This window comes from Apteryx rowi, unplaced genomic scaffold (genome assembly GCF_003343035.1).
Source record: "Apteryx rowi isolate R43461 unplaced genomic scaffold, aptRow1 scaffold_113, whole genome shotgun sequence".
Lineage (NCBI taxonomy): Eukaryota > Metazoa > Chordata > Aves > Apterygiformes > Apterygidae > Apteryx > Apteryx rowi.
This window is the reverse complement of record NW_020447342.1, coordinates 1,012,435-1,024,176: the sequence shown is the minus strand read 5'-3', so window position 1 is coordinate 1,024,176 and position 11,742 is coordinate 1,012,435.

The following is an 11,742-nucleotide window of genomic DNA, read 5'->3' as shown; positions in this document are numbered from 1 at the left end:
ATCATGTTTTACCAACATGATAGCCTTCCATGATGAAATGACCAGCTGGGTAGATGAGGGGAGAGCAGTGGATGTTGTCTACCTAGACTTCAGCAAGGCTTTTGACACTGTCTCCCATAACATCCTCATAGGCAAGCTCAGGAAGTGCAGGCTAGATGAGTGGACAGTGAGATGGATTGAGAACTGGCTGAAAGGCAGAGCTCAGAGGGTTGTGATCAGTGGCACAGAGTCTGTTTGGAAGCCTGTAGCTAGTGGTGTCCTCCAGGGGTCAATGCTGGGTCCAGTATTGTGCAACTTCTTCATCAATGACCTGGATGAAGGGACTGAGTGCACCCTCAGCAAATTTGCTGATGATCCAAAACTGGGAGGAGTGGCTGCTACCCCAGAGGGCTGTGCTGCCATTCAGAGAGACCTGGAGAGGCTGGAGAGCTGGGCAGAGAGGAACCTCCAGAAGTTCAGCCAAGGGAAGTGCAGAGTCCTTCATGTGGGAGGAATAACCTGCTGGAAGGTAGCTCTGCAGAGGGGGACGTAGGGGTGCTGGTGGACAACAAGTTGGCCATGATGCAGCAGTGTGCCCTTGTGGCCAAGGCGGCCAATGGTATCCTGGGGTGCATCAGGAAGAGTGTTGCCAGCAGGTCAAGGGAGGTGATTCTCCCCCTCTACTCAGCCCTGGTGAGGCCACATCTGGAGTACTGTGTCCAGTTCTGGGCTCCCCAGTACAAGAGAGACATGGACAGACTGGAGTGAGTCCAGTGAAAGGCTACTAAGCTGCTGAAGGGACTGGAGCATCTCTCCTGTGAGGAAAGGCTGAGAGAGCTTTGGCTGTTCAGCCTGGGGAAAAGACGACTGAGGGGGGAACTTATCAATGCATTTAAATATTTGAAGGGAGAGTGTAAAGAGGACAGGGCCAGACTCTTGTCAGTGGTGCCCAGTGACAGGATGAGAGGCAATGGGCCCAAACTGAAACACAGGAAGGTCCATCTAAACATGAGGAAAAACTTCTTTACTGTGAGGATGACTGAGCACTGGCACTGGTTATCCAGAGAGGTTGTGGAGTCTCCTTCCTTGGAGATATTCAAAAGTTGTCTGGACACAACTCTTGGAAGTGTGCTCTAGGTGACCCTGCTTGAGCAGGGGGGGTGGACTAGATGATCTCCAGAGGTCCCTTCCATCCTCAACTGTTCTGTGATCCTGCTCTGTGATATTTCACCCATGACTGGTCCCTAAGAAGCCATGGGATATAGGATATGTAACATTTTAGCCCAGGGAAATCAAAATCTTTGCTGTATCAGTTTTCTGGTGCTATGCTGGAGGGAAAGGGGATGTTAACCGCTAGATGGCAGTGTAAAATTCACCCTTTCATCCATCCTAGCGTGCAGCCAAGAAGAGGTGTTACTAGGACAGCTCTTTCTCCATGCAGCCCAACTTATTCCACACCTGCTAAGAATTAAAGAGCAGCTGCTTGATAAGTCAGTATGTAGCCCCACAGGGGACTCAAGTTCAGGCGTTCTGACAGGGTTGTCTTCACTGAAAACTGCTAGTGTTAATTGGAGGGTATTTGAAATGATGTACAGGATCTCCTTGCTACCTCTGAAACTGGGAACCTTGTATCAGATTTGGACTCTGTTGAGTCCTGGTGTTCTAAAATAACTGAGTGACATTAAGACAACTCCCTCTTCTCAGAGGGTGGGTTTTGTGGCCAACTTGCACCTTCTGCAGATGTGTCTCCAGTCAGAGTCCTATCTTGATGCTCCTTCAAAAGTTGTGAAGTTGTGGAACCCTACAAACCAGCCTTCCTGTGGCAAATTTTTTGATTCCTCTGCAGTGGAGCACTGGGCATTGTCAGCTGTTTCTGTGAATACTGGTTGAAGGACAAGTGAATCTACTGCTTCTTGAAAGTCTGGGGATGCCTTGGGTGAGGAAGTCAAGTGCCCCATTAAAGGTCCAAAACCAGTTGTGTTGTTCATTGGGAAACAGTACTGAGGACTCTGGTGAAGAAGGGCAAAGACAAACATCTCTTCCTTGTCCAGCCTTCTGAGCTGTCACTATAGTGCAGGTCTTAAGTGAATGAACAGCTGTCACAGGTGACTTTAACCAAGCCGGCTAGAGCACCCAGGGCTGTTCAGTTGCAACTGCTTCACAGTGTGTGCTAGGACTTCTTACTGCTACCCCCTCCAGAGGGTATAAAGCTAGCTCTGGTACCTCTGCCCAGATCTGAAAAGGTAGGATGACAGTTTTAAAGCTACCACATCAGTACTGTTCATGAGCAGTGATCTTTCCATTGTGAAGGGGTCTGGCTGTGCCCTGACTTCTCATTCTTTTGTTTTTAAGTTGCTCTATATAGGTATATTTTATTACAGCAGTTGAGTACTTCAGCGGTTCCTGATGCACCCTGTGTGCTGTCCAAGTCATCCTTCCAACACACCCAAGAGCAGCTGAATAAATGCTTGAGATGCTGCCAGGAAGCTTTGGAAGGTGGAGAAGAAAAGGAAAAGGAGATTGTGTTTGTATTGTTGTACATCCCCTTTTCTCCCTTTTCGGTCATAACCTGTCACAGGGTAAGAAGACGGCAGATAGGTATACTTCTTTCCTTTTCACGGTCAAAGAGCTGACATGCATCTCTCCCTGCTCTAGCTTCCAGCCACACCACAAATGTGAGTTTTATTCATGGTTTTACTAGAAGGCAATGAGAATGCATTGTCTCTGCACATTATAGCTTGCAGTGCTCACTAGTTTTGCTGACTTGTCCTGCATTGACACAGTTCCTCTGCTGCAAAATTAGCCAAATTGGCCAAGGTACCAACCTGCAGCCCAGCTGTGTGGCAGGTTTGAAGGGCTCCCAAGGACATAACTCTTTGCAGCACTGTCCAGCCTTTTGCAATCAGTTAAGTGGCAGAGCCCATCATGTTGCTAAGTGTTTGGTGAGGTCTAGCCCACAAAGACCCTGAGCTTGGCTGGAGTCTACAACGCACGGAGAGACTGATAGTATTTTAAGTGAGCAAATGAAAACTTGAAACATCTGTTTTTAAAAACAAGTTTTAAAATGTCAATATTGATTGCTCTTTAACCAAAAATGAAAAACTGATAAACTGAGAATAGAAAACTGCTTTGTTCCTGGCATTCAGAAGAAAAATGTGAGAGGTCTTTGTTTTGGGCAAGATCTCACTTCTTATTAAATGGGGGAGGACATTTGGACAAAATCTCCAAAAGCCAGATGGGTTCTGTTTGTCATTAGTGGTGTCCCAGGCACAGTTAAGTCCCTTCTGGAGTTGAAATTTTCTCTCATGTCATTGCAGAAGGAAGGGGCAGATGGGGGATGAGTGAGTCTGGGGCAATCCAGAATCACTTCTCATTCATCACTAATAACAGCTAAAAATACTCCAGCAAATAATTTCAGGAGAGGTGCCTGCTGCAGCAGAAGAGGTGCCTGATGCAGAACCAGACAGAACTGCTCAGCACACTCAGCAGTTCTGTGCTTTTGCTGTAAGAGCCCGGCCTTCCCTCCAGGTTTGTCTGTAGTGACTTTCTCATTTCTTTTTTTAATTGCTGATAATAGACTTGTGGGTCTGTACTTGGCTGAGCTAAGTGTGTTGAAATATATAGAGGAAGACGAGGAAGGGAAAGACAGAGGAGGTAACCCCTTTTACAGCAGACTTGCTACTCAGTAGCCATGACCAGGACATGACCCTGATCCTCTGGGCTTTATTTCCAAGGCTACCGGCTTTCAGCTGTCACTTTATAGCATGGGCTCTTTACAGCAGGAACTGTACCTCTTCTTGTGTTTGTAAATGCCTGGTGTACTCAGAGACACCCACTGCTCCTGCAAATACTAGCAGCCACTTTTTCAGTGCACAAGTTTTCACTTGTTTTCTGCTCCTCAGCTCCATGCCTACAGAGCAGATACAAGCAGTGCAGGTGGTTTCCAGTCAATTGCCATGCTGTACCTGGCCTGGGTGGTGCTGGAGCTGATGAGATCGTGCAGTGCCATCTAGAAGGCCCTTTCACTCACAGGGATCCTCATGGAAAAAGACCTAGCCATGAAGGCCCACAATCTTGTGCCAGCTTTTTAGCCCCATGTATATGAGTCCACTGCATAACTTCACCTTCATGTCCCACCTATCACATGATCCCAGCAGGTGAACTGAGAGGCCTGTGCATGTGGTAGGGGTTGGCTTAAATCTTTCTTGAATTAGAGGTAAACGCTTCTGAAGATTAATCACCATACTTTGCTCAGAGCAGCTTGTCTCCTGAATCAAATGCCAGCATGCATAAGAAGTACAGGCACAGAGCAGCACTCAAAACAGTCAGGGCCACTCAGCAACTTGAATTCTTAGGGAATCTGCCTAAGTCTGGGTACTGGTTTAAAAGAGGGGGGATAGCAGAGAAGAAAATGGCATTAAAAAAAGCGAGAAGTGTAATAAAGACCTTGCTTGCAGCTTAAGCCAGGATGGTAGAATGGGGTCTGAGAAACACATGCATAAAATATTGCTGAACAATTGCAGAATGAGCGCTTGCTATGATGAACAGAGATATTGTTTTATTTGCTTCCTCCTGCTTCGCAGAAACAGGTCTTTGTAAATAAACAGGATACCTCCCTGATATGTCATCCTTGCTGGAACAGTGCTTGGGACTCTGTTTCTGATTCGTTCACATGGAATGGGGTAAATGCAGTAAAAGTTGTGGCTATCAAGCAGATGAATATCAGTTGGTTAGTGGTAATCCCCAAAGGAGCAACAGTAATTTCAAGAAGGGATAAAATCTTTTTTCTTTGTCCTCTTCTGACAGAGAGAAGACTTGGAATTTGGAGAATTTTTAAGGGACGTTTCTATTTCTTAGTACATTGTGATGTGASGTCCTGTAAGAACCTTATGCCTTCTGGAACCATGCCCTTAGAAGGGACTGGCATGTGATCAGTAAGAAATATTTTTGTAAGAGGATAGAATGATTTGAGGAATTTTCAGTGTTTGTTTTGGTTCAGATTCTTAAGGAAGCTTTAGGCAGAAAAGTAGGAGAGAAGGTGGTAGTTGGGGAACTTCCAGCTTCATAACAACATCTAAAGTCTTGGCCAACAAAAACCAGCTGATGAGAAGGATGAAAGCTCTGAGTAGTGAAGGAGGGATCTGCGATTACCTCCAAAGGATCATGGTACCTCCAAAGTACAGTGGTCTGGAAAGGTAAGATTAACAAGAGCATTTCTGGTTTTGACGAAGTCTTGGTATAGTAGGAAAAGAGCAACAATATGTTAGAATTATGTGCAAAGCCTGCACGCCTACATCTGACTCCACAAGCACTGATCAGCTTAATCTTTTCATGGGCATCTGTCCTGCTTCCCAAAAGATTTTGGGAACATACAGAATCTGTTACAGATGACCTGGGGAGAAGGCAGTACCTTCAGAGTATGTGTAAGTGAATATGGCAATGCCACTGCACAGGAACAGTCGCAGGCATGAGATCTACATCTGGGCTGCATATCTAAAAAATGGAATAGCTTCTGCAACTGCTGCGTGCCAGGAAAGTATGGGCACAGCAGTGCAGCATTTGCACTGCACATCCTAGCGATGTGGCCAGTATTCAAAAGGAGAAGTTCTAATAAAAGTTTAAACTCATGATGAGCATTTTACAGCACGTTTAGTTGTGCTCAGCTCAGTTTAGCTCCAAGGACAAATAAATTCCCAGAGGAAGGGAATTTATGTTAAAAACTCACCCCTCTCCCCCTTTGTCCTCCAGCAGAGTGCTCTTACCCTATTGCAAGGACTCCAAATGAGACCATTAGGCAAAGCTATCTAACATTCCTGATGACTCCAAGTTTGCTTGTGCTGTTCATCAGTGCTTCGAACACTTCAAGCTGGACTGTGAGACACTGTCAGTAGGCTTGGGCACTTGGGAGAAAAGAATATCAAGTTCACAAACAGTATCTACCTGGAAATACTGTTTCCTATTTCATATCTAGCCACAGGAATCCCAGAGCCTTCATGTTTTCTGGTCCCTTATCACAGCAGAACAGCTGTCCTGGCAAAGAATTCAAAACAAAACAGAACAAAGTAAGTATGCAAAGTTTTTTTAATTTTTTTCCTTATAATCTAGAGTGCATCAACACTGTCCTTTTCTGTTTCATTGTAAAAATTTTCTTTACAGATCATGCTGAACACTGCCAGTGAGCAGCTCCATATCATATTGAATGACTACTAAGCAAGAATAGGCAGAAAAGCAATAGTTAGAAGGGAAAGTCCAGTTTTATTTTAGTCCACTGAGACCCTGTGTACACCCTATGTACTGGAAAAGGGTGTAAAAAGCCAACATCTGAATGTATATGCAATCCCAGTTTCATACTTATGATGATGGGGCTTATCCAAGCAGTTGGTTTGGGTTTAGCAAAGTTATATACCACCCTGCTGGCAACATATCTTACCTCTAAATGTGAAGCAGAATGATCAAACAGGTTAGTACAGACAATAAAGAGCTAATATTGCATGTAGTGCGATCTCCAGTCCTGATAATGAGAAGTTCGAGAGATGCGAAGCAGAGATCACTTTCTCTAATGGCTGCAGCCTGGTAGGGATAGCACTGAAACCAGGAGAAACATTTTTTCAGTGGGTTTTAAGTAAGCCACAAAGGGGTGAAAGATTTGAAGTGAAACAATGGGCTAAGTGGATTCTAATGTATCAGTTCATCATCTAGGAGCTCTGCACTAGGATGTCACTATTCAGTTTAGTATCTGCACTTGTTCAGTTCCTCTCCAGATACCGAATTCTTTTAGAATGGCAGTGAAAGAAACTGTACAAGGGCACACAAGTATCTCTTTCCTATTTCAGAGGATTTTACTGCTTCCAGGCACAAATTTTATCACACCATGATTTCATGGTGGAAAAAAATCAGGAATTTTTCTTGTTCTCACTGTGACTTACACAATGGCCTAATTATTAAGGAGATCTGGCTCTCTAATTCCTTTCCTGGCTCTGACCTTGAATGACCTTGCATAAGTCAAATTTCATTTCTCAACTTGAGTTTTCCCATCATTAAAATGTAAATTTTGACATTTGTTTTCCTCAATGCTTTACAGTGAGTTTCACCTATGGATCATTCTGCTGCATGGGAAAGAATGAGAAATCTGCTTATTGCAGGCTCTTTCCATAGGGACAGAGGAATCCACCTATAGTGGAACTTTAAAAACCTCACTAAAATCTTTTTTTTCGTCATTCTGCCAGTGGAATAACTGGAGATTTGAGAGAAAAAATATGTTCAAAACAAGAACAGTATAAGTTATTATCAAGTTAATACTAACAAGATGAGAATATTTCCTATTGGAAAGCGGAAAAAATAACTATGACCTTGGAAAGGGCCTTGCAACTTTCTGTTGTGCACCTCTTTTTGCGTACAGCCTGATCTGACACATGCTCATCTCTGCGAGCGTGGGTGTCTTATATTTACAGTATTTGCTATATTTGCAGAGGAGATAATCAGCAAAATCCCCTCTGAAGGCTACTAAGCAGGTGCTTTTTTGCATACTATTGCATATGCTGGCATGCGGTGAGGGTCACTGAGACCCATCACCAAGTTTTTTGAGTTTGCTTTTGCACAACTCTGGGCACCACAACACAGAGGAAGATATTGTGAGATTTGGCAGCTTTGCTGGGGGTGGAGCATTTCTTCTGATGAGTGATAGAGAACTGGACAGTAAACAGCACCTCAGCACTACCAGCTGTACTAAAGTCTTGTGGCTAAATGAAGCATGAGCTTAAACACATGCACCAATAGAAGTTATAGCAAATTAAAATTTAAAGCAAAAACTCTCTGGGACATCTTTGCTCTTTAAGAGAGAAAATGCTTCACTGCTAACTAATAATGAAAAGCTTGGCATTCAATGTACCAATAGAAAAATCTCGTTTTTCAAAAACAGAGGGTGTAAGTTGGGTGGCTTTTCCGCAAATGACCTCCGTGTTAACAATTAACAGGCAGTGGCAAGCATCTCAGCTTCCTGTCTTTTGGAAGCTCAATATAGCAAAAGATGGTACCAGTTAGTGCAGATTCTTTGTTTGACTGGTTTTCTGCTGCAAGATGTTGATGACTCTTCGACCTTTCTTGAATGCGTGAAGTACAAAATTCTTGGTAGAGAAAATATTCATGTAAAATATGAAAGTCCTTTAAAAGTTAGAGTGGGCTTCCTTACCCCTTAGAATTAGAGCTCTCTCCCTGCATTGCCAGCAGCTCTGGAACAGGTTTCCACTCGGTTGAAATAATTCAGACTTACTGACCTTCAAAACAAACTGTTATACATAACTGTCTCTACGTGATCTGCCACAGAGAGATCCCTTTGAAAGAATAAGATGTGTGTAGGAGGGAAATTTGGTGTTCTGCAGTCAATCTCATTTTCCCTTTGCTATTTAGCACAGCAGCACCTACAGCCTTGGACTGTACTCCTTTGTATTTGTTTATACAACCCTAGGAACAACAATAATTAGAAATTAATTAAAGAAAGGAGGTACAGAACAGCCACTTGAGCAATTTAAGACTATAAAAGTAGGAAGAATTTAACTAGGGACACATAGATACGTAATCAATTTTAAGTAGATGTAATTAAATATATTCTAAAGTGCTTCAGAAATACGATGCCTTTTATCCATCCTGTCTAATTTAGCATACATACTGTCCTTAAGGCAAGAAAATGGTATATGTGAAACTTAATTATAAGATTACACGTTTAATTTTGGACTCGAACCTACAAAGGTGGAGGAGAGGCTACAGAATTCTGCTTGGCTGCCACAGCTACCAGGGATATCTCAGAGAAATTGTATGTTGGGGGGCTGTGCCCACCAGTCTGTGCTGGACTGGTGCACAAGGGAGATCCATATGGATAACACTTATAGACGCAAGAAAGGTTATTAAACTCATTTAACAACTGGAGCATAGAGAGATGAGATGATTAGCCTAAGGTCTTGTATGACCAAAAACTGAATTCAAATCTTCTGGCTCCCAGTGAAATGTCAGGGCTGCATCCTCTATCTTACCAGATGCATGAAAAAGAGCTCGTGCAGGAGGCCTGTCTGCCAGGACCTGGATAAAAAAAGGACAGGCCAAAACATCAGCAGTGTAGTGCTTAGAATAAGGCAGTTATGTATGCAGGGAACTACAGTCTTGCACAGAGACAAGATATTGCTGGCCACCAAGTTAGCAGTTTGCAAGACAGTTAGCTCCAGAGCTCTTTTAGGGATTGAAGGGTAGCATAAGCCAAGAGCACTTGATGGCCTGTATTTCACATCCGGGTGAGACAGCTGCCATTTGTATTTAAAATTCTGGTAGTAAAGTAAAGCAATAATAGGACACACCACATGACCCATTGCCCCACTCTGTGCACTGCTGCTGTGAAATGCTGGCTGACAAAGGCAGAGCTTCACCACCATCACTACCCTAGAGCTACCACTTCCACAGTTTTATAGTAACTGTTATGGTAACTGTAGACTTCTCTTTACTTTCTCATCTAAGTTATGTTTCTTGCAAACTCTTTGTGCGGTCACTAGCTCTTTCCCTGCTTTCAGCAGCAGTGAAGCCACTGCCTGTTTTCAGTCAGAATGGCCCACAATGTCTCCTACAGCTTCTCCACACAGAGGTATGGCTGCTACTGATGAAAATGACCACCTTTTTTTCAGACAGATCTAGGTTATCCTCTCACTAGGCTGTGTGGTTAAGAAATTGCAAGCAAGGAAAAGATACAGGGGAAAGAACTGTCTGCATATAGGGGGGCATGGAGAAGCAAGAGCATAATGCAGAGGCATGACTGGCATGGGAAGTGGTGCAAGGAATGAGGTTGGCGCTTCTTCCTCTCAAGGATTACTGTTGACTTCTGCCGTGTTTTGCACTTGGTGCTTGTGCCCCTCTGGCTTGTGGGTCCTCACAGCCTTCCAAAAAGAATGATGGGGAGGTACTTCAGTGATGTGAAGGTACACAGACTGCAGGACTAGGACAAGCATGGGGGCTGTGGCATAATGTTGGGTGCAGCAGGGAAACTCAGGAAGGCTGTAAAGTTATTCATGGAATAATAATTGGGGAGAAGAGGGCAAGGAGGGCAAGGACCTGAAGCCCTTGATAGGCAAAAGGGAAATAGGGAAGAAGGTGGTTGGACTGGTGGAGATAAAAAGAAAAAAAAGAGGTCAGGAGCACAGTAGGAAATGAAAATATGGAGGCAAAGGAAAATGAAGATTGTTACTGGGATGGAAGCAGTGTGGATGGAGAAGGTGAGGGAGACTGTGCAAGTCAGGATGAAACGTGGGAGAAGGACAGAAAAGGAAGGCAGCACAGTGGCAAGATATGTGATGTACTACACATGTATCTGAACCAGGAAGGCACACAGCCACGTCACAAGTTTTTCGCCAATCTCAGTACTAAGCGTTGTTCACCACAGGACAAGAAGCATGCGAGTTCTCTTCGTGTGGAGAAACTGAGACACTTGTCCAGGCTTTGATGACACAGAGCACACAGGGGGCTCCTTAAGTGAGGTGGAGAGTGACCGGAGGACGCTTCTGGAAGAAATATCCTGCAGGCATGACAAGAAGAAAGGCAGATAGAAAAAGAAAAAAAAAACACCTATGCCTGGCCTGGGGTCCACAGTCAACTGCAACCAAAAACYGGCAGAATGAGTAACAATAAGCAATCGAAAAATCTGTTCGGAGCATGCTCAGTGGCACTTGCCACTTTTTTTTTTTAAGTATTATTTTTAATAAAAGCTGAGCAGTGCTGCCCCCCAGCCCCGCAGGGCAGGCACAGGGGGCAGCAGGCTCCGGCAGGCCTGTTACCTTCACTGCTTCTTGGCCACGCCGCCGCTCCCCGCTGCCTCCACGCTCGCTGCCTGCCCGGGGTTGCCACAACGCCGGGGCCTAAAAGCAAAAACGGCCAGAAATTATCCAAAAAAACCCACAACGGTCACAGCGCCCCGGTGCCGCGAGGGCCCGCCGCCACGTCGGGCCCCCTGACTGGAGCCCGGCCGCCCCACCGGCCGTCAACGGCCGCCGCCGCCATGTTGAGCCCCCTGAGGGGGAGCCCGGCCGCCGCCGGAGGGGCCCCGGCCGCCATGTCGAGCCCCCTGAGGGGAGCCCGCCGCCGCCGCCATGTTGGGCCCCTCGAGGGGAGCCCGCCACACCGGGGAGCCCCTGGCGGCCGCCGCCATGTTGAGCCCCTCGAGGGGAGCCCGGCCGCCGCCATGTTGGGCCCCCTAAGGGGAGCCCGCCGCCGCCATGTTGGGCCCCCCGAGGGGAGCCCGTCCCGCCGGGGGGCCCCGGCGGCCGCCGCCGCCATGTTGAGCCCCCGGAGAGGAGCCCGGCCGCGGCCGGAGGGGCCCGGCCGGTCCCGTCAAGCCGGGCGGGAGCGCCACCGCCCCGCGCAGAGCCAGGGCTGGGCGGCGCCCGGCGGAGTATTTCCTCTTCCTCCCTGAGCGCGGCCGGGGTGGGAGGAGGAGGAGGAGGAGGAGAAGGAGGAAAGGGTGGGAGTGCTCAGCGCGGCGGAGCGGCAGGCGGGCAGACCCGCCGCCGCCGTGGCTGCGGCAGCGGGCGGGAGGGGCGGAGCGGGCGGGAGGGAGGGAGGCGGCGCCAAGAGCCGGCGGGGCCCAGAGTCACCGTGTCACGGCGCCCGGGAAGCCGCTGCCGCCGGATCCGCCCCCCGCGGGCAGAGCGAGGGAGGGAGGGAGGGGGGAGGCCGGGGCCGGCTCCTTACCGCCCCTTGTGTTTTCACCCCCTTCCCAGCCCCCGCGGCGGC